The 21,581-nt window shown below is 38.9% G+C and overlaps 1 protein-coding gene across 1 annotated transcript in view; it reads right to left on the bottom strand.

Annotated features, from left to right (window-relative positions):
* Positions 1-1,242: 1,242 nt before the first annotated feature.
* The window catches only part of FLRT2 (fibronectin leucine rich transmembrane protein 2), a 216,717-nt gene continuing 196,378 nt past the window's right edge, over positions 1,243-21,581 (bottom strand). The window contains exon 2 of the transcript XR_008992427.1: positions 1,243-1,369. The gene's annotated coding sequence lies outside the window, so the exon portion shown is untranslated. The remainder of the gene's footprint in view (positions 1,370-21,581) is intronic.

A 21,581-nucleotide genomic window follows, 5' to 3' on the forward strand; every position in this document is an offset into this window, starting at 1 on the left:
TCTGGAAATCTCAATTATGTAAATCTGTAAGTTGTCTATATTGCTTAAGTCAGTTTGCATTCCATTCTCTGCTGAATTTAAGTTTCCGGATGAATCCCATCTGATGAGGGGTTCATCTGGGCAACTTTTAATATCCCATCTAAACCTCCAAAGGGATCCTTTTTTCTCTGCCTTGAAAAATGGAGAAAAGTTTTTGCTAACATTTTTATTTAAATATACATTATGTATTTTAAAATAAAAATCATACTAGAGATTTCAAAAATAAGCTGTTTACAATGTGACAATAACAGTGCTAGAACTTTGCAAGCATTCTTTTATTTACCTTCACAGCAACTCAGTAAGGTGGAAATTATAACTATCCCCTATTTTCAGATGAAGAAAATTAGACTGCAAGAAATTAACAAATTTGCCTTTAAGTCATATAATTAGTAGATGAAGAACTCAAATCCAAATATGATTCTACCTAGTTCTTGAGAAGTTCTTACTATTATTGCCACTGCTTTATATTAATTATGCAACAGGTGCTGTATTAGATAGGTACTGGAAGTGCAACTCAGTATAGTCCTACAAAAATTTTTTTGAGAATGTATTATGTACCAGATAAGATACACAATAGAATAATTAAATCAAATGTACGTGAAAGGACACAATCAGGGGTTTTTTCCTCACCAATGCCCTCAAGTGCAGCCTGAAATATTTCCCTTCTTTATCACTGGGTAACAGTGGGGCAGATTATGGTAAATTTCAGTTCTAAGGACAGTCTAACTTTCAGTTAGAAAAAGTCTAAACCATCCAAAACCATAGAATATATAATTCCAATAATGAACTCTATGATAAATATTAATTTGGGTGGATTATGATGTGTCAACATATGTATATATATTTATCAACTGTAACAAATGTAACACTTTGATGGAGGATGTTGCTGATGGAAGAGGTTTGCATGTGTAGGGACAAGGGGCACATGGGAAATCTCTGTACATTTCTCTCAATTTTGCTAAACCTAAAATTGCTCTAAGAAATTAAGTCTTTAATTAAAAATTGTAAAAAAATATTTTTAAAACCTAGACCAAGGATTTGTTTTCAGTCACGTTAGGTGGGTAATGATGTAGAAGTTCACCTCCCAACCCCAAACAACTAGAAAGCTAAGCAAAATATTTTAAAAAGTGATTGTGGACATTGAATAGAACATGATACTTTATAAAAGGGGGAAAGTGAGGTGAGCTTACAATAGTCCTGGTGTTCTGACTGGAAGCAATTATTAACAGGAAGGAGAAATCCAAACAGAATCCTGTAGTCCTGTTGAGTTCAGGAGACCAAGGTCAGAGTTTGAAGATGCTAAAGCAGGTGAAATTTGTGTGCCAGAATTCTGTAAAAAAGAAAAGGAGGTACACAGGAAATGAGTTCAGGAATTTGCAAAGACATACTTTTTAGGTTTTGGTAAGTATTACACCAAGGATGTTATTTCCATCAGGGTTAAATTAGAGAAGCAGAATGATTAGGATGGAGATGTACATATATATATTATATATAATGCACATGTATATGTATGTGTGTAAATATATCTGTGTATATATATATATATATATATATATATATATATATATAATCTGTGTGTGTGTGTGTGTGTATAAAATTATTAAAACAAATTGGTTTACACAGTTTTTGGGCTGGTGAAATGAGTCTGTAACCAGGCAGAAATATGGATAGAGATCTATACGTAACATGTATGTATATATATGACTAACATAATAATATGTATATATATATCTAATTAATTATATATCATTATTACAAGAAATTGGGTTATGAAATTTAAGGGACTGGTAAAGTTAGCCTGAAGCCAGGCAGGCAGTTAGGAAGGAAAGACCATGAGCAGGCTGGAACCCTAAGAGCTTGAACTAAATTCACAGGCAGACAATTAGGAACAGGAGACACAGGGGGATAGGAAAGCAATACTGGGCCTAGTTTTTTGGAGTTGCTGTCCTTAGGGAAAGCCTAAGCTTCTTTGAAGGGCTTCCATATGATTAAATCAGGCCCATCCCAGATGACTTCCTTTTGATTAATTCAGAGTTAACTGATTATGGCTTAAATTCTATCTGAGAAATTCCTTTACAGTAATACCCAGATTAGTTTTAATTGATAAACTGGGAGAAGATGTGTACATGCAACTAATGGCTACTCTCTCCCTTGTAGCACATTCTAAGTGGAAGCGCACTAAAGAGAGAACTCTGAGGAATCTTGTTTAGTCTAGAAAACTTGGCACATCACAAAGTGATCACAGATGTGTAAAGTAATACTTCAAAAGGCAAGCAAAGAAGGAACAGAAAGTAAGAAACTGAGCAATTCCCTGCACTCATATCAGAAGAGGAAATATTTAAGTTCCTACAAGCCAGAGTAGAGAAATTATAGGCGTTTATCTGGGGATAAAAGGATACTCCAGCCATCCCAAAGAAAACTTTCAAAACAGGGTTAAAGGGATTACACTGATCTGCCAGTAACACGTCTGCCTGTTAAAATAAAGACTCTTAAAAAATTAAATGACCTTTAAAGAAAGAAAACAAAATCCAGATACTCAACAACATAATGTCAAAATGTCTAATGAGTATCCAAAAATTAGTAGACATGCAAAGAGAAAGGAATATGTTGGCCATGACTAGGAGGAAGATCAGGTTTTTTGTTATTATTTTAGAGTTGGTTTCTTTTTATTCAGGAATAGCTATGGTCAACTTTCATTATTGTGGAAGTTGAATGATTAATGTTAAAAGTCAACGTGTAGAATTAAACCAATACCCTTGTTCAATATAGTATTTTACTTTCATTTGCAAAATGTTTGCAATTTCTTTCCCTAAATCATCCACAGCAGAGGTATTCATTTCACTTGCTTTTCACCTCTAGATATCACAACAGTTACTGGTGATAACTGATGGTGGTAATGAAATGAGAGATGGTGGAATTAGCCAACAAGAATGTTAAAACAACTATTGTAACTACACTCAACTATTCAAAGCAAAATATGAACATATTAAAGATGTAAGAGCCAGATGGAATTTCTAGATATGAAAAATAAAATATATTAAGTGAAAAGTTCACTAAATGAGATTAACTGCAGATTAGATACTGCATAAGATTTCACTAAATCTAAAAATAGCAGTAGAATCTATTAATAATGGAGCACAGCAAGAAAGAAAGACCAAATGAAAATGAACAAAGCCTAATAGGCAGGGGAAAAATATCAAGTATTTTGAAATAGGTATATTTGGAGTCCTAAAAACTAAAGTGACAGAGGACAAAAATGACAATAATAGAAGCAATAACAAATAAACAGCAACAGAACACCTTTAACATAGTTGAATAAATAATGAACACTTTTCAAATGTGACTTAACACACACATACACACACACAAGTCAAAGAAGTTCAAAGAACTCAAAGCAAAATAAATACAGATACGGGCACTCCAGAGTTTATCAAAATCAAATTACTGAACACCAGTGATAACAAAAAAAATCATAAAGGCAACCAGGACAAATAAATAATTACATGTAGAAAAACTAAGTGAAGAACAATCTCAAACTTCTCATCAGAAACTATAAAAACCAGAATAAATATTATGACATCTTAGAAGTAATGAAAGGCAAACACTATGAAGCAAGAAATCTTTACCAAGTGAAAATATCATTCTCTATCCCAGACATATTAAATAATGTTTCATAAAAACAAAAGTTGGGAGAATTTATCACCAACCAACTGACAATACAAAAAATATTAAAGAAGTTCTGGAGATGAAAGATAAATGACACAGGATGGAAATTTATACACACAATGGAATGAAGAATGTTAGAATGGTAAATATATGTTTAAATTTAAAAGTTTTTAAATTTTTTTCAAAGATAATTTACTGTTTAAAACAAAAATAATAATAATGTATTTTAGAGGTTACTACATGTGCAAAAAAGTCTAATTATGGCAATAATAGGAAATAGGATGAGGGGGAAAAGGAAGTACTTGCTTACAGTGTATTGTTATATAAAATGTTAATATCAAAATAGACTACAATAAGCTATATATAGTTTTATAAACCTGAGGACAACCATGGGAAAACAGAGGTAAAGCTAAGATGTAAATGGTGGGAATGACTAACCCAAAAGAAGGCGGGAAAATGGAAATAGAACAAAAAATGCAAAGTAAAGGACAGAAGGAAAACAAGTAGCAACATGGAAGATTTGTGTACAACCTTATCAGTAATTATATTAAATGTAAATATTCCACACACTCAATTAAAATACAAATGTCAGAATAAATAAAAATGCAAACCCCAACTATATGCTGCTCATAAGAAATCCATTTTAAATATAAGGACAGAGAATGATTAAAATTAAAGGATAGAAAAAATATGCATGAAAACTAAGTATATGAGAGCTGGAATTCCTATATTAATATTAGACTAAGATTCAGAAGAAGGCATGTTAGCAGAGATAAAGATACATTTTGTAAAGACATATCAATTCATGATATATATAAACTCATGATGAATGTCAATTCATAAAGAAAACTACAGTGATAAATGTGTATGTACCTCAAACAGAGCTTCAAAACACATAAAAAGTTTAATAGAATGAAAAGGAATAGCTAATCTAAAATTGGGTATTTCCACACTCCTCTCTCAAAAATCCTTAGAATTAGTAGATAGAAAATAAGTAAAAAAACATAAGATTTAAAAGGCATCAATCAACACGACCCAATTGACACTTCCATATCACCAACAGACTATGTTATTTACAGATGCATATGAAATATCCATTAAGGTAGACTGTATTTTGGGCCATTAAATAAGTCTTAATAAGTGTAAAAGTGTTGGAACCATAAAATGTTCTGTAACCACAACAGAATTAAACTAGATGTCAATAGCAGAAAGGTACTTGGAAATTCCCCAAATATTTGCAAATTAAAACAATATATTTCCAATATATGAACCTGAGTCAAAGAAAAAAAGATAAATGGAAAATATCTCAAGCTAAATAAAATGAAAAACACAGCATATCAAAAATGTAGGCTGCAACTAGAACAATGCTTAGAGGAAAAATTGTTATCTTTAAAGATATGTATTCAAAAAAAAGAAACACCTAAAACCAATGATCTAAGTTTCCACATTAAGAATCTAAAACAATTAGAATAAATTAAACCCAAAGTAAGTATTAAAAAAAAAAAGAAATAAGAGCATAAATCAATGAAATGCAAACCTGAAAAAAGCAGTAGAGAAAATCAATGACACCAAAGTCAAAAATCAAAAATGACAAAACTTTAGCTAGACAGGAGAAAGAAACAATCTATCAACATCAAAAATGAAAGTAGAAAAATTACTGGAGTTCAGACATCGAAAGGAAAAAAAAGTAATCTTACAAATAACATTGTGAATAAAATGAGAGTTCCTGTGGCCAGGATTCTCACCTGGCCCTGGTTGACTAGCTCACTGCACACCTGTGGGCAATACATGGCTGTTGACTCTATATAAAGAGCTCCGCCCAGTGCTCTGGGCGCAACACAGTGGCAGGGTTGCAAGGCTGCAGAGCAGAGGCTGGAGTGGTGGCAGTGCCGAGGACAGAGGCCCAGAGGACGGCTGTGCAGGCAGAGGGGCCCAGAAGCAAGGGGAGAGACCAGCTTGCTGCATGCAGACTTGCTCTGAGTGAACGGGATTTTAGTGACTGACCTGCCACCTGGAAATAAAGTTGGGTATAACCCTTTCACCCCATGAACGTTTTGCTGTCAATTTCTTTGGTCACATTGAATCCATAGCGAACTTGCCCAGGGCTGAAACCCACTGGCAAGACAAATATTAAGCCATTAATTTCAAAAGTTTAGTTTACACGGACAAACTTTTTAAAAGGTCCAAAGTACCAAAACGAGCTAAAGAAGAAACAACATATAAACACCTTTACGTCTATTAAATAAATGAAAATCACAGCCAAAAACCTTCCCTGTGGGCTCTCAACTTTGGGAATTTCTAGGGTGGAATCTGAATCTGGCCCTCTGCATGGAGAGCAAGGAGAGCCCTAAGAGAGGCAGCCATCCCCAGACTGGCAGGTGGCAGGTTTATTAAACCAGGGAATTTACACCTGAGGCTTGGCCCCAGTGGCCACAAGAGCAGCCAGTCTCCACAGGCGCCTGCCAGAATCTTAAAAGTTTACTGGAGGCCTCACCTGTGCTCAGCCACGTATTCATCCGGATGACCTCAACACCGCATCGCCCAGTCAAGGCTGCGTCCTTGCAAAGGGCTCCGGGGGACAGCGCGCAGAGCGCACGTGCCCAGGGCAGGCGAGCGGGAGGAGCTTCGGCCCGCCCAGCTCCCACTCCCAGGTCAACCAGGGGACGCGACCTGTCCGTCACCCCGTCCAGCGCTCCTCCCCGCGGGAGCAGACGGAAGACGCTCTTTCATCTTCCACGCCCAGCGCTTGGGCAGGTAATCCTGACCGTCAGCAAGGAAGTCGCTAGCATGGAGGGCGCTCGTCTGGCGGCCCTCCGGCTGTGCAGGAGGGAGACACCACCGCAGAGGCACATGCAGGAGAAAACACAGACCAAAGTAATGATTCCCAAGATAAGTAACAGCTTTTTTCACCGAGAGCCTCGTGATCCCAAACCTCTGATTAAGACCCTAGACTGGGGGTGCGGTGGGGGGGGGTCACTTGTGTCCTCATGTGATTTATTAATAAAAGTGATACATTAGCAGACCCCTCAGGTGTGAACACCGGAGGGTCTGGGTCCTGGCACATGTGCCTCCTCGCAAGGCTGTACTGTGTCCAAAGCCATCCTGTGATGAGGTCAGCTTTTCTTATTAGGGACAGTTCGGTGTTCAGTAAATACAGGTTTTGCTGGCTGTCAGTCAAGACCTGTGGAGTGAAATCAGTTAGGGCTTTTCTATGTGATATAATGTCCTCCAGGCTGATGGAGGAGACGAAGACAGCAGCCAGGTAACAGTACCTGTGAAGACAGAATGTGCTCATCTGGCCTCGAGGAAAGGGAGACTGGCAATTTTTGTAACTGCGGGGTGTATTCTCCCCAGTGTCCAGGGAAAACCCAGCCATTTTCATGGAAACCAAGGCCAAAGATTTGTGCCACACAAGCATTTGGGGCTGCCCAGTAAATACCTGGGTGGCATGATGGTTGGGGGTGAAACAGCTGTTCTTTGATGTGACAGAGTGACTGCACAGCTCTTTGATATCCATCCTATATTACTGGTGCATCTGAGTTGGTTATGGTCAGAATGATTGTTTTGTTCCTAAGGGTGCCCAGGTGCTCAAATGTCCATAGCCCAGGTGAGCCATATGAACCCATTTCAAATCTAAGCTTAGCCCCCCAGGCTGGAATGGTAGTATTTTTAGGAGCCTTGTGGTTAGCAGGATGATGCTGTAGTTTGACAAAAAAAGTATAGCCATGCCCAGTGCTACTGATAGTGCATGCCACAGGCCAGGTTCCTGGATCAGGACTGGCAATATCAGATGACTAGGAGTAATAGGCTTAATTGTTCTTCCTTAATGAACTGCTTTTGGGCTTTCTGACCCCCTCCCTGGAGTAGTAATACCCACCAGTCCTGAGGAGCTGGAGTGGGGCAGCTGTTCGCATATGCAACAGGTAGATGAACCCTTTGCTGGGCATACAAGTGGGCCCACTGTAGAGTATTTCCTCCAGTAACCCATCTCATGAGCACACATCACAAGGGCGGAAATATAAGCTTGGAAAGACAGGTCATGAATGGGAACTTGTATGGGAAGGTCTTTCCCTTCCATAAGAATTGCGCTTGTGGGCAGATCCTTAGATGTTAATGTGGCTGCAGCTGCAGGAATTTGACCTGGTATATTCAGCACATGTTGGTCAGGGAGATAGCTCCATGGAGATGAAACATGAGGAGATGGACAGGGGGCAGTGTATGTCAAACCAGGACCTCCACCTTCCCTCTTTCAATGGTGCATGTTCCATTCCAGGTATAATGCATTTCAGTAGGTCTAGCATGCAACAGGATAATGGGATCCCAGTGAGGAGTGAGTAGAGCCCTCTTACCCAGAGGTACAAAAAGTCACCCATCATGATGGGATGGCCCAGTGCAAATTCCTTTAGCTAACACCTGACCTAGGCATGATGCAACTAGATGTTCTCAGCAGCATAGCTTGTTGATCGTGGTGAGTCAGGGTAATGGCTGTAGTCTCTGACTCCATGTCTGCAGTGTCAGGTGTTTGGGGAAAGATCCCCATTTGGCACAGAGGGCAACAGGCTTTACTGGTTGATTATTCAAATAATTTAAAGCCTGGGATAGTACTTTCCTCCACCTGGCCATGGTGGTTTTACTGAATAATTTACTAATTAAATTAAGTTAGTAATTTAATCTGCTGCTTTAGTATTTCATTTGTCCTTTCTTCCTACCCTGCTGCTTGTAGGTTATAGAGGTGATGGAACCTCCATTCCATAATGTGTCATTTTGCTCGGTCTTGCACATTACCTTTGAAATGTGACCGCTCATCACTGTCTACTGACAAAGATATCTGTGTATAGGACTCAGCTTCTCTAATGCGTTGGGGTGTACCTGGCTTGCTTTTTTACTAGGGTTCTCAAGAAGTCCCTAAAAAGACAGTGATATTTGAGCTGAGACCTCAAAAGAAATGGGGGAGCTGCTGCAATGGGGATGTCTGGGGCTGGGGGAAGTCTTCTAGGCAGAGGAAACTGTGCATGCAGAGGTCCTGAGGCAGAAGTAAAGCTGGTGTTCTTTAATGGTGGCAGTCTGGTTTGCATGGTGATAAGGGAAAGCTTGGGTTCAGCCAGAAACAATATCCATTCATACCAAGGCATATTTAGAGCCCTCACTCATGGGAAGGCGGCCAATACAGTCAATTTGCCAACTCGTCACTGACTGAAAACTCCAGTGGATGGCACTAGACTCCACTGGCAGTTGCCTTGGGTACTTTTTGGAACACAAAGGACATGCTGTCACTCACTAACTGAGGCGCTGTATTCCGAGGGCAATCCAGCATCCTTGGCAATATGCCATCCCACCTGAGTGCTACAGTGTCCACTCTTCCTATTCATCCAGTTTTCTGTATCTACCGTAGGGCCAGTTGCTAAGGCTTGTACCTGGGCTGGGGCATCAGCTTCCTGATTGCCAGGGGGTGTCAGCACCTTATAAGCCAAGATGTGGCAAACAGCAAGGACTGTCTCAGGCTCTTGCTGGTAAACCCAAATGTCTTTCCACATATCCTGACTCCATAGAGGCTTATTCATAATCACCCACCCCTAACCTTCCCATTATCCAAGTCATAGTGGCAATCCCTTTAGGAGGGCCCAGCTGTCACTGTAAAGAGTTAAGGACCAGGGCTCAGGGGTGATCACCAGCCAAAGGGCTGAGTGCAGCCCGCTCACTGCTGCAGTTCATTCCTCTTTGCATCCAGATGGGGTCAGTGTCGGGCTGCAGATCTTGTGGGTGGGTTGACCCAGCTACATCCCACGTCTGTACCAGGAATAGTGGGAGTGTCTCCCATTCCCTCTCTGCACACAGGGGCCCCGGAGGAATGGAGGAGGGAGCATCTGAAGGAGCTATATTCTCTATAGGGCCCAGTAACACCCACATTTCTGGAGACAGTGGGCCGGTGGGCAGGGTGCTCTGGTAAACAGGCATGCCAGTTTAGTCAAACTAAGTTTGAGCCATGGCAGAGGTGGGCTGGTGGAACATATTCTCAACCCTTCTCTTGATAGGAAGGGAAGTTCTTATCATAAAATGCTGCTCCTTCATGAGACGCTCTTCCTGCAGGAGTGCTTTATAAACTGCTTGGAGCTGTTACTATGGGGGTTAGTGGATTTTTGCTCCCTTCCAGAACTGAGACCAAAATCTTAGGGATACTCGATCCTTCTGTTTCTGCCACAATGCCCGACCCTTATTTTCCAAAGTCAAAGTGAATCTAACTCAAATGGTAGCCTTGCTTGGGAGATGCCTGGAGTTATAATCTGCTTCACTAGTATTTTCACCTTCTTAAAAGGGATGTTGCTTTGACCTCAGTCCTACACATGAGGGACTTTCTTTTCCAGGTTGTGTAAGTGATGGAATCACTATGCCAGGTGGGGAATAAAAGTCCTCCCAAACCCCAAAATTCCTATAAAGGCTTTCATCTCTTTAATGTTCTTAGGGGTTGGGTAAGATGCACCTTATCAATCACAGCTTCTGGAACAACACACAACTTACCCAATGGAAGGACTCAAAAAGTTTAAAGTAGTGCCTGGGCCTTGAGTTTCCTGTGGGTTCACCACCCATCTTCTCCCTCACAGATGTTTCAGAAAGGTCTACAAAATGTCCTACAGTAGAGGCCAGTCTTCACATGTTATTATATCATCAATTATTGAGCCCATTTTACTGGTGTGGGGAAAGAGAACAAGGACAGATCTAGGGCCGCCATCCAGTGACATAATTACAGCTGTGCAAGTAACCTTGGGGAAACACTTACAAGGTCCACTGTGGCCCCTGCCATGAGAAGACAGAATTATCTTGTGACTCGGCAGCCAGGGGTATACTGAAGAACGCTTTCCCTAAGTCCAGTGTAGCGAGTTATACTGCTAGGATCATAGCCAAGGTGACAGATAGTGACAGTGTTGGGCACAGCCTCATGGATGGGGCAGGGGGCACCACCTTGTCCAATTCTTGGTAGTTCACACTTGTCTACCATCAGTCATCTGGCTTTTTTTATTGGCCATACCAGGCTGTTGAGAACACTATGGGCAGGGTGTACAATACCCACTCAGTGCAGTTATTGGAGAGTCTCTCCTTATGCCCCCCCAAGCAATGTATTTTGTTTGACAGTTACTGCTCTTCACAGGGCTGTAGACTTAATGGTTCCCTGTTGGCATTTCCCCACAGCACTGGTTTGATCACTCTAATCTGAAGGCAGAATTCACTGATAGAGGTTTGCAGAATTTGACCTTGTAAGGTTTCTGTTCCCAGTCTGTCTCTCTGGTAATGGAGAGATAAAAACCTTGTATTCTCCTGGGGAAGAATGTCCAATGTGCAGTGTCAAAGGGACCTTCTTGATCATAATCATTTCCCCATTTACAGTGCTGAGAAAGCAAAAAAAGCTTCCAAGGGTTACTGTATTAGAGTAGATACAGCCCCAGTAACGACCAGAGCCCCTCGAAGACCAGTGAATAGTGAGACTCAACATAAAGGCTTCATTTCCTCCTTACCTGGAGATAGTCTTGGCCTGCATCCTATACCTGGGGCGGGGAGGCACCCACCCTGAATAGGACTGTATCCTGATTGCCAGGGGGTGTCAGCACTTCATAAGCCAAGATGTGGCAAACAGCAAGGACTGTCTCAGGCTCTTGCTGGTAAACCCAAATGTCTTTCCACATATCCTGACTCCATAGAGGCTTATTCATAATCACCCACCCCTAACCTTCCCATTACCAGGGCCCCTGCACTGGTAAGGGCAGGCTGGGCAGTCTGAACTGTTGTTCATATTTTAACATTTCCCACAAGCCAACCAGCACAGTGTTGGGATGCCCGTCTATCTTTTCAGGTGGGTCCCAGCTGTACTAAGTGAAACCACATTTGCTTTCAGGTTACTTTTACTGGACCCTTTACAGCTGATTGGGATAGGTTTTGGCTTTTTGAGCTCCCTTTTGTCTCAGGTCTTTCCCACAGCCTGTACCCATTCCTGGGATTTGCCAGTTTTGCCAAATCCATTGCCCCAAATCAGCAATGGCTTACCCAATGTCATAAGTATCTTGTCCCATGACTGGGCTCAGTATGGATACCAGTGTCCCATACCAGGTGCTGGGGGTAGACTGCAGTATCTCGGCTTTCATTCCTGCAGTGAATATGACCTGATCAGGGCCTTCAAAGACAGGAGCGTAGGTGACCTGTCTCATTCCACCTCCCTAAGAATTTGTTGTAACTCTTCTATAGATTTCCAGAATCTCACATGCCCAGAGATCAAACCAAGCTTCCTTGCAGGCTACAATGATCTAATCTATAAGGGAATGAGTACCTTAAATATCCCCAAGGGCCATATAGGTCCTGTTGGATGGCAGGGTATATGGTGATGTTTATTTTCTCTGCTTCTTGCCCAGAGAAATGCCAGTCCGCCCATCCCCCTGTCCTATAGCTATACTAACCAGGTCTGGACACTTCCCTAGACTCTCTGTGGAACTTGGCAGCTACACCAATAAGCTCTTGTCAATTCTCCAAAACATTTGAGGAAGAAAAAATTGCCATTTCCACACCAACTCTTTAGTGAAATAAGGGGGTAATCATTTCCTAAGTCATTTTATAAGGGCAGTGTTACCCTGATATCAAATCATAAAGATATTTTTAAGAAAAGGAACCTAGAAATGAATATCTTTCATGAACAAAATTTTTAGCAAAATATCAGCTAACTGTTCAGTATTGCATAAAAAGAATAACACACCATGCACAAGTGGGACTTATCCCAGGAATGCAAGGATTGCTTTATGTTAAAAAAGAAACTAAATTTAATACACATTAGCTAATGAAAATCAAAATCCATTATGATTACTTAATGGATGCAGAAGAAACACTTGAAAAAACTCAATACCAATTCATGATAATAACTGAACAATTAGAAAAAGAGGGAGTTCTTCAACCTTTAAAGGTAATCTGCATTAAGACTCTTAAGTAATATTGTAGATGGAAACAAGTGTTCTTACTACTGCTATATAGTGTAGAGATAATACCAATGAAATAAGGCAAGAAAAAAAAATAAAGCATAGAGATTACTACAAAGGAAGAAACAAAACTTTCTATATAGTGATGACTTGATGGTCTATGCAGAAAATTCTAAAGATTCTCCAAAACTGACCAGAACTGGTAAGATCACAAGACATGAGGTCACTATGCAAAAAATAAATTATATTTCTATATTCTAGCAAATAAGTATTGGAAATTATACTTTTAGAAATTATTACCATTTGCAATAGCTTCAAAAATATGAAATACTTAGGGTTAAATTAGTAAAACATGTAAGAGGTATAGAATTAAAACTATAAAATATTGCTGAGAGAACTTTTTAAAAGAGCCCAAATAAAGAAATAAATATCCTATGCTAATAAATGGAAATTTTCAGTCTTATTAAGGGGGGGGTGTTCTCCCCAAACTCATCTGCATAATCCCAATCAGATCCCAAGAAGATTTTTTGTAAAAATTAGTAACTTGGTTTAAAATGTATATATATATTGAAGTGTAAAAGACCTAGGATGGTCAAATCATTTTGAAAAGGAGAATAAAGCTGGAGGACTTGCATTACCTAATTTCAAAACTTATATCATACTTCAGTAACCAAGACCTTTTGGTATCTGTACAAGGATAAATATATGGGTAGATAGTTCAGAAATAAGCCCATTCACATATAGTTAATTTATATTGGACACGTTGCCCAGATGAAGAAAAGATAGTTATTTCAACAAATGTTTTTGGAGCAACATAGATACTAATTTGGAAAAAAGTAAAACCAGGCTTTTATCTCTTGACACAGAAGTTAATTTGAAATAGATCATACAGCTAAATGCAGAGACTAAAACTATAAAACTTCTGGAAGAAATCATAAGAGAAAATTTCTACAACTCTGGGATAGATTTCTTTAATAGGACCTACAAAGCATGAAATAAAAAAGAAAACATGATAATTTGGACTCAATAAAATTAAAATAGTCCTCTTTTTGTAAGATGCAGTTTGAAAAAACAAAAAGAAAGCCATAACCTTGGAAAACAAATATGTAATATGTTTATCTCACAAAGGGTTTGTATCCATTACATGTAATAACTCCTTATAGCTCAATAATAAGGTAACCCAAGGCAAAAGTTTTGAATATCTCCCAAAGAAAATGCATTAATGGTAATAAGCACATTAAAAAATGCTCAAATCAATAGTCAACAAGGCAATGCAAACTAAACCAACAATGAAATAGTGTGACGCACTTACTAAATTAGCTAATGTTAAAAATACTTATTTACAATATCAAGTTTTGATAAGGATGTGGGAACAAGTGGAACTCTTTATACATTTGCTGGTGGTGGTGTGAAACTGTATAACTTGGAAAATAGTTTTATGGGGTTTCTCATAAATTAAACATATATACTTACCAAATAATCCAATAAATTGCAATCCTAGGTATTTACCCAGGAAAATGAAAACTTAAGTTTACATGAAGACTCTTCTGCTTATAACAGCTCTATGCACAGTAGCCAAAAAACTGTTATCAACCCAAAGCTTCATCCGTAGGTGAATGGACCGACTGCAGTATACCCACCAAGTAGGATACCAGTCAGAATTAAAAAGGAGCAAATATCTAATACATAAACTATGTGTGTAAATCTCAAAAAATATGCTGATGAATAACAATACCAAAACACACTGTATCATTCTATTTATCTATAGTGACAAAGTAAATCAGTGATTTTGTTTGGGTGTTGGTTACATAGGTGGATATACTTGGTCAAATTTATCCAAATGTACACTTAAAACTAGCTGCTTTTTAGTGAAATGTGTAGCACCGTCTAGTTTTTCCATTGATCTTCCCCTACTCCTGTGACTTTGTCTTCCAATGGAAGGGCTTCTCAAGGTTAAGAATGGAAATACAGGCAAAGGAGTAAAATTCTGAGGGCAAAGTACTGGGTGGTTGGTCCCTCTGCTATGACAATATTAGAACATTGACCCTTGATGACAAAATTTATGTGGGGGATTTCTCCAAGGCTCTTCCTACTCTACCTCTCCTCCAATGACTGAACTGCACTTTTGCCTGACAAAGTGATGAGCCCTGGCTGATGTGGTGTGACCCCCTCCTCAGTTCCTGACATGAACAATACACCCACAGCCTCTCCAGCTAGGGAGGGCCCTTTTGACCCACTGGGGAATCAAAGCATAGTTTCCTGCCTGAAGTGTACTCAGTCACCAGTAACTGGTCTTCTCGCTCTTATAAATAACAAAAAGAATGGTTGTCCTATTACAGGCCTATCTTCTTGTCCAGCTAGAAAGGGTACTGATAGTTCACTTCTTTCCTTCTGGCTTTTCCAGGCGAAAAGCAAACAGAAGTCTTTTCATATATACATGTCAGATTCTCAGGAGAACAAGCCATGCTCTGCCTGCTGATCTAACAGCATGGAATCAGTGTGCATCTCAACAAGTGGGACCTTAGAGGCCAGTCACCATTCTGGAAAAAAAAAATGCCAAGTGTTTAAGAGTGGTGTTTCTGGTTTTCCCCCTCTTTCTTCAGGTGGGAGGAGGGGGATGGAGATACCTGGTTCTTTTCTTTACCGTTGGAACACAGGAAACATCAGAGTTTTTTCTCCTCTGCATTTTCATTAAAACATGCACACCTTTTTAACATCTCTAGCCTTTCTGATACATACTGGAGATGGGCAAGGGTGTGGGTAGCCAGAGGACCAGTTTGCTTAACTAGTATTTAATCTTATGGGGATGTGAGACACAGCCCTCAGGGTTTCTTGTCAAACATTATCTTTAGCTTTGGGTCATTAGACAAATTAAGACATGAACAAGAGTTCTACTTGACACTGAATGGCATGTGCTGTATAAAAGAAGGTCTTTTTCTGCTTCTGAAATCTAATTCCCCACACCCCAAAACACAATTAACAGAGGATAGCAACACTGATTTACAAGTTTGAAGAAAACAATTTCTATAATTTAAAAAAGGTATTCTATATTCTATCAGCTTTGTTTAATAAAAATAAAATATAGAAGTTATCTAGGCATTCTATTCATATCTTGTACTTTTACTTCTAATATTGTTTTATGTAACGTTCACTAGTTGCTTTATTTAATTTCATGCCTTTGCAATTGCTTAATCTCCATTTTCTGTTTTTTTAAGGTAATCACCATTTGATGTATCACTAGAAATTAGATATAAATATATGTTTTTTGAAACCCTCATGTTTATCCGTGGGCTGCTGAATTTTGCTTGGGGCATAAATGGCTTAAATAAAACACTTAATGCCAGTATTATATGCAGAGAAATAAATGTACACATTTATATATATGTATCTGTATTTAGGAGCTATCCACAGTGTGTATAATTTGCCGCTGTAATTGCAAGTTTTGAGGATATCTACCATCCATAAGTAATTTTAAAAATTAGAAATTCCTACATTAACACTTACCCAAGTTAAAGAATATCATTAGCAAATTAAATATAATTAAACATCTATGACTTTAGTATAAAGATCTGTATGAAGAAGAAATGAGTTGGATCCAATGACACTGAATTTCCAAAAAATATATGACATGTCTGCTTTTTGTTTTCTTATCTCTCTTCTTTGTTTCCTTGCTCCCATCTCTCCACCCTATATGGTGATTAAAATAGTCAGTAATTGAAATGATTCTCATGGGAAAAAACATATGGTTGACCTTTGAACTATGTGGCGATTGGCAATGCCAGCACCCCTACCCTACCCAGTCCAAAATCTGCATATAACTTTTGACTCCCCTAAGATTTAACTCCCAATAGCCTACTGTTGATCAGAAGCCTTACCAATAACATAAACAGGCAATTAATACATATTTTGTATGTTATATGTAATATATATATATACTGTATTCTTACAATAAAATATGATAGAGAAAAGAGAATGTTAATAAGATCATAAGGGAGAGAAAACATATTGACAATACTGTATAGTATTTACTGAAAATATCTGGATATCACTGGACCAACACAATTCAAACTTGTGTTTTCCAAGGGTCACCTATATGTAGTTGATGCATTGGTTAAAATCTGAGCAAGTATTGCTTCACTGCCATCCAGTAGTGGATTTGCAAGCCAATATGAGGTTATTTATTTTAAAAAATAGAGAATCTAAATCATTGGGTTCACACCCATTTGAAAGTCTTCTTGCATGAGCCAGTCCAGGATTAACAGGTGTGTGCTTTGATCGATAAGCAGTTGTTTTTACCCACGTCCATTTGGCCTATAGTATTAAACCAAATTTTCCAATTCACACATTACTTAAATCAAAAAGATAAACAATGTATAAATTTGCTGCTGCTTTTTAAGTGTCAAGGGACACAAAAGGACAAAAAAACCCACAAAACTTGGTATGAGAAAAATATTTCGTCATTCCCACTTTATACCAGACGTATATTCTTAATATTAATTATTTACATATAGAATATATACATATTCTACTTACTTATTATTCTGTATTATTGATTCTATAAATAAATAATATTTATATATAGAATATGTATTCTATGTAGTTATTATTCTATATTATTTATTCTATAATAATAATTCTATAAATAATATGTATTATATAGAGAGAATATATATATTCTAAATAATACATTTTAAAATAATTTTATTTAACAAATACTTTTTCTAGCACTATGTATAGGGTACTGTTCTAAGCTACTTTAATTTATTTATTTCTCATAACCATCCTGGGAATTGAACCAACCAAGTGGGAATTACTCCCACTTTACCAATAGGGAAACTGAGAAACTGCTGAAATGTGGTGGAATTGTGTTTTACACCCAGGTCTTCTGGCTTTATCAGGTTAGTTTTGTTTTCTCTTTCTTTCACGATTGGTTTTATTTCAGTTACACACTTTATACTTGGCCAGTCAGGTTGGTGTTATTTGCTACCAATGTTCATGATCTCTTTTGTACAATAAATGCAGCAATTCAAGACAATCAATTAGTTGCATGAAAAGAGAGTATGTCCACAGTTTGAATTTGGCAAAAACTGACCTGTATCAAGGTCCAGCTATGTGTATGCTATGATTGAGGAATTCAGCAAAGAAAATGGGAGACTCCCCAATTTTTCCAGAGGCAAATATGATTTACACTTGGTAGGTGCAAAGTAAATGTTTCCTACATGAATAAATGATAAATCAGTTTAAAAATTACTTCTCCTCCAGGAACTGAATTTGAGAGAGAAAGGGTTAATAAGGAGAATGAGATCTAATCTGTCCTGAGCAGGGTCAGAGATAGGGGCTTTGAGAGAGAGTGACAACTGATCTGAAATGAAAAGGGTAAAAAATATGGCAAAAAAAGAGACAAGAACTAGATAACCATTCCAGTGTATAAATCAGTGTACTTCCATTGTTAAATCATGCTTTATTTGGTTATCTTTTCCTACTTAGCAAACATTCCCAAAATTAATGGCTTAAAAACAAAAATGTATTTATAGCTTTCATGGTGCTTAACAGATGAGTTGGGAAAGCTTTCTTGCTCCAGGTGTTGTCACCTTAGTGATATTCAGCAGGCAGACGGGCTGGTCTAGTGGATACAGACCATCTCTGGCATATCGACAGGGATAACCCAAATGCTGGACTCAGTTGAGAACATTGACTGAACAGCCAACACAATGATGGTCTTGTTTTAGTCTGGGGGGTTGTTTAGTGTCTTATACTGGCAGTTCAGGGCTTACCAAGAGACCTGGAAGGAAACTGCCAGATTTCATATAACCTAAACCTGGAATGTCCAACTGCCACTTTCTTCACATCCTATTAGTTGGCCAACCCAAGAGGTACAGAATTAGAGTCTTTCAAAGAATTTGCAGCTGTCTTTAATCTACCACACTCTTGTGGCACATTGAGGTTCAATTCACAATAGGGATACAAGCCCCAAAATGCTCCCTGGTATTGAAATTCTGATTAAGGCTGAAGACTTCATACCATCCTGACAAGTACCCATGCAAATCCAAGCCCAGCCTCAAACGTAAGTCAAACAGGTTCTATCTCTTTACTTTGGTGGATTAGGCAATTGCTACAGTTTGGAATTAGCCTAACAATGAAGAGATAAATGATAGATGCTGTTTCCCAGGCAACCTGGGGGTAAGGCACCCTATGGCTTCAGCCCTTACTACACTCAAACCCAAATGCAGAGACAGCAATTCAATATGTTTAAGAAAGACTGCTGGATTGGTGTTTTTCTCCTTTGGTAGAACAGGAGTGAAAACATGCTGCTCTGTTTACAGGCAAAGAATATTCTAAAACTCCTTCTCATTCTTTTCCTCCCATTCCTCCCACCACCTCAAAATAAAGCCCACAAAATTAAAGCCATATTTGTGGATCCTAAAAAGAAATTTCTCTTAGTAGCCAATAAATATTATAATAGTAGGTTTTAATTCTTATCCATGTGCAGTGTGCCCTGTTGAGTGGTACACTTCATCTGGCATTGCTGGGAGACGGGTAATGAATTTCCCTGACAGATCCATTCCTGGACAGATCAGATCAGAGAAATGAGCTCTTTGGGGGCACAGGCTTGTATGGAATTATAACAGTATGTGTTCACTGACCCCAAGTTGAAAGAATGTTTCATTCCAAGACTCTGAAACGGAACCTGATAGTCTCTGTTGTTTTCATTGCTTAAACTGCACATTATTATGAGGAACTTTATTTTAAATTAACTTGAGTGGTAGCATAGCTTTCCATGAAGAAAAAAAAAAAACAAAACTAAATCAAATGCTCCATATTTTGCTAGCAGCACATTAGTTACCTGAAAACAATTTCTGCATGGGTTTATAGAAAAGGGAACAAAATCCTGAATTTAAGATGTACTCACCATGATGTTTCTCTCTCTTTTACTCTCTGAAAACTCTCAGAAGCACACACATACACTTTCTACTGTTCTACAAACTTGAATAAGAGTAATAAATTCTCTCACTTGTCTCTCTGGTCCAACACCTTTGGAAAAAGACAGTTAAGTGTTAGTTTGGACTCAGTTTGAGTTAACAGTCAGAGATGTCTGCCTGAAGTGGGTTCTCTTAGGATTTTAGTTTCCCTTGGACACAGTACTTGCAACCAAAATAGTCTCCGGAATTAGAGCCCAGGGACTGGGCAGCCTACATCTGACCTTTCTGGCAGATGTTTGTAAATGGAACAGATTGTTTTCCCCAGCCCAAACTGCGTAATCTTTGGGTCAGGTTGTTTTCTATGCAAATACTTAGACAGGCTGTGGTTTGCGCCTCTGGGCATTGGTAATAGGATATATACACAGAGCCCAGACCATTGACTAAACCCAGCTGGATCAGGAATGACCACTTTTAATCTTGGGATGAAAGCTTGATCCTTTAGGGAAATTAGTTGATCTGGTCAGCAAGATTTTTCTTCCCTTGCTAAAGCCCAAATTATGATCTGGACAACAACTTGGGATGGTTAGCAGAAGAAATACAGAGAAATAATTCAATTCCAATTTGGTCAGAATGCCAACTGGCCAGCGCCACTACAAGGATGTGCCCTTGAGAGAAGGTGGTTGATGTAAGAAGGCAACCCCACACATAGTTATTTAATGGGGGGTAATCTACTACCAGGTAGCAAAACAGCATGGGACTATTCCACCTGAATGCTCTGCTTTCTCCAACAGCTTTGACCAAGTGAGAAATTTGGGGTACTGGATCTCATACAATATGGGAACTGGTACTCAGGGGCTGATAACCTTCTGCTTATTTTAAGAAACGAGGCACAGGGTTCCTGAAGGGTGCATTGGCTGATCTCCTACAGGAAAAAATGAAAACTAAGTTTATGAGTGAGGATACAGAACTCATCACTGGCAGATGCCCTCTGGAGAGGATGTCTTAGAGTCACGACTCCCCAGAGGACAGGGAAAATTGTATTGCACTGGTGTTCCTCTTGAGGTGAAGGAACCCTAATTACCAGTATGTCTCACAGACAGTTGGGAACTCTGAATGGTGCAGAAAGTTAGCACATCAAAAGGAGCCAGGACTGTATTGAGCTTGCTGACCTGTATTTGACTTTCATTTCTGCAACTTCCAGCTGTGTGACCTTGGGCAGGTCATTTAACCTGCCTGTGCCTACCCTACAAGTAATACCTTCAGTTTTATAGTAAAGCTTAGTGAACTTCTAAGTAAAGCACTGAACATTTTGCCTGGTAGTTAGTAGTCCTTTCTAAATGGTAATTTCTATGAGCACTTGTATTTTATGTGCCAGTTATCATTTAGTGACTGAGACAGAAACAGTTAGAATACCAGATACAACTCTCTGGAGCTATACGAATTAGAACAAATTTCCTTCCTTCATTGAACTTTGGCTTCATCATCTTTATCATAGGAAAACAATAACTACTTTATGGGGATTATTTGATCATCAAGTCAATAATAGAATAAAGTGCCTGAGAGAGTCTCAAGCATCTAATAGTGTCCACTTATTTTCATTACTCTCCTCATACTTTTCCCAGATTGGGGCGGAGATGAATAAGAGGACTTGTCAAGGGTCTTTGTTAAGTCTCCAGAGAAGACAGGCCCAGACCTGAGTTCAGAATGAAGACAGAACTGCAGCAAAAAAAGTGGCAATAACCTCTGGGGATTTGTTTCAGTTTGGGATGGTAGAGCCGTCCACGGAGAAGCACACAAGGAAATCAGGACTAGATGTACATAGTCAAAGGAAAGCTCCTTAACACTATGGCAGGTCTTATAAGAGGCGCCTGATCCCAGGAGTTGGGAGGAGCAAGATGTGTTTGACTTGATGTCAATGGAGAGTTTGTCAGTGGCTTCTGCTGTAACGATAAGTAGTTCCAGGCTCAAAACTGAAGCATCTTCCTTTTTCTTTAAGGCTCCTCAG

Source organism: Manis pentadactyla, chromosome 11 (assembly GCF_030020395.1).
Source record: "Manis pentadactyla isolate mManPen7 chromosome 11, mManPen7.hap1, whole genome shotgun sequence".
In the NCBI taxonomy this organism is placed as follows: domain Eukaryota; kingdom Metazoa; phylum Chordata; class Mammalia; order Pholidota; family Manidae; genus Manis; species Manis pentadactyla.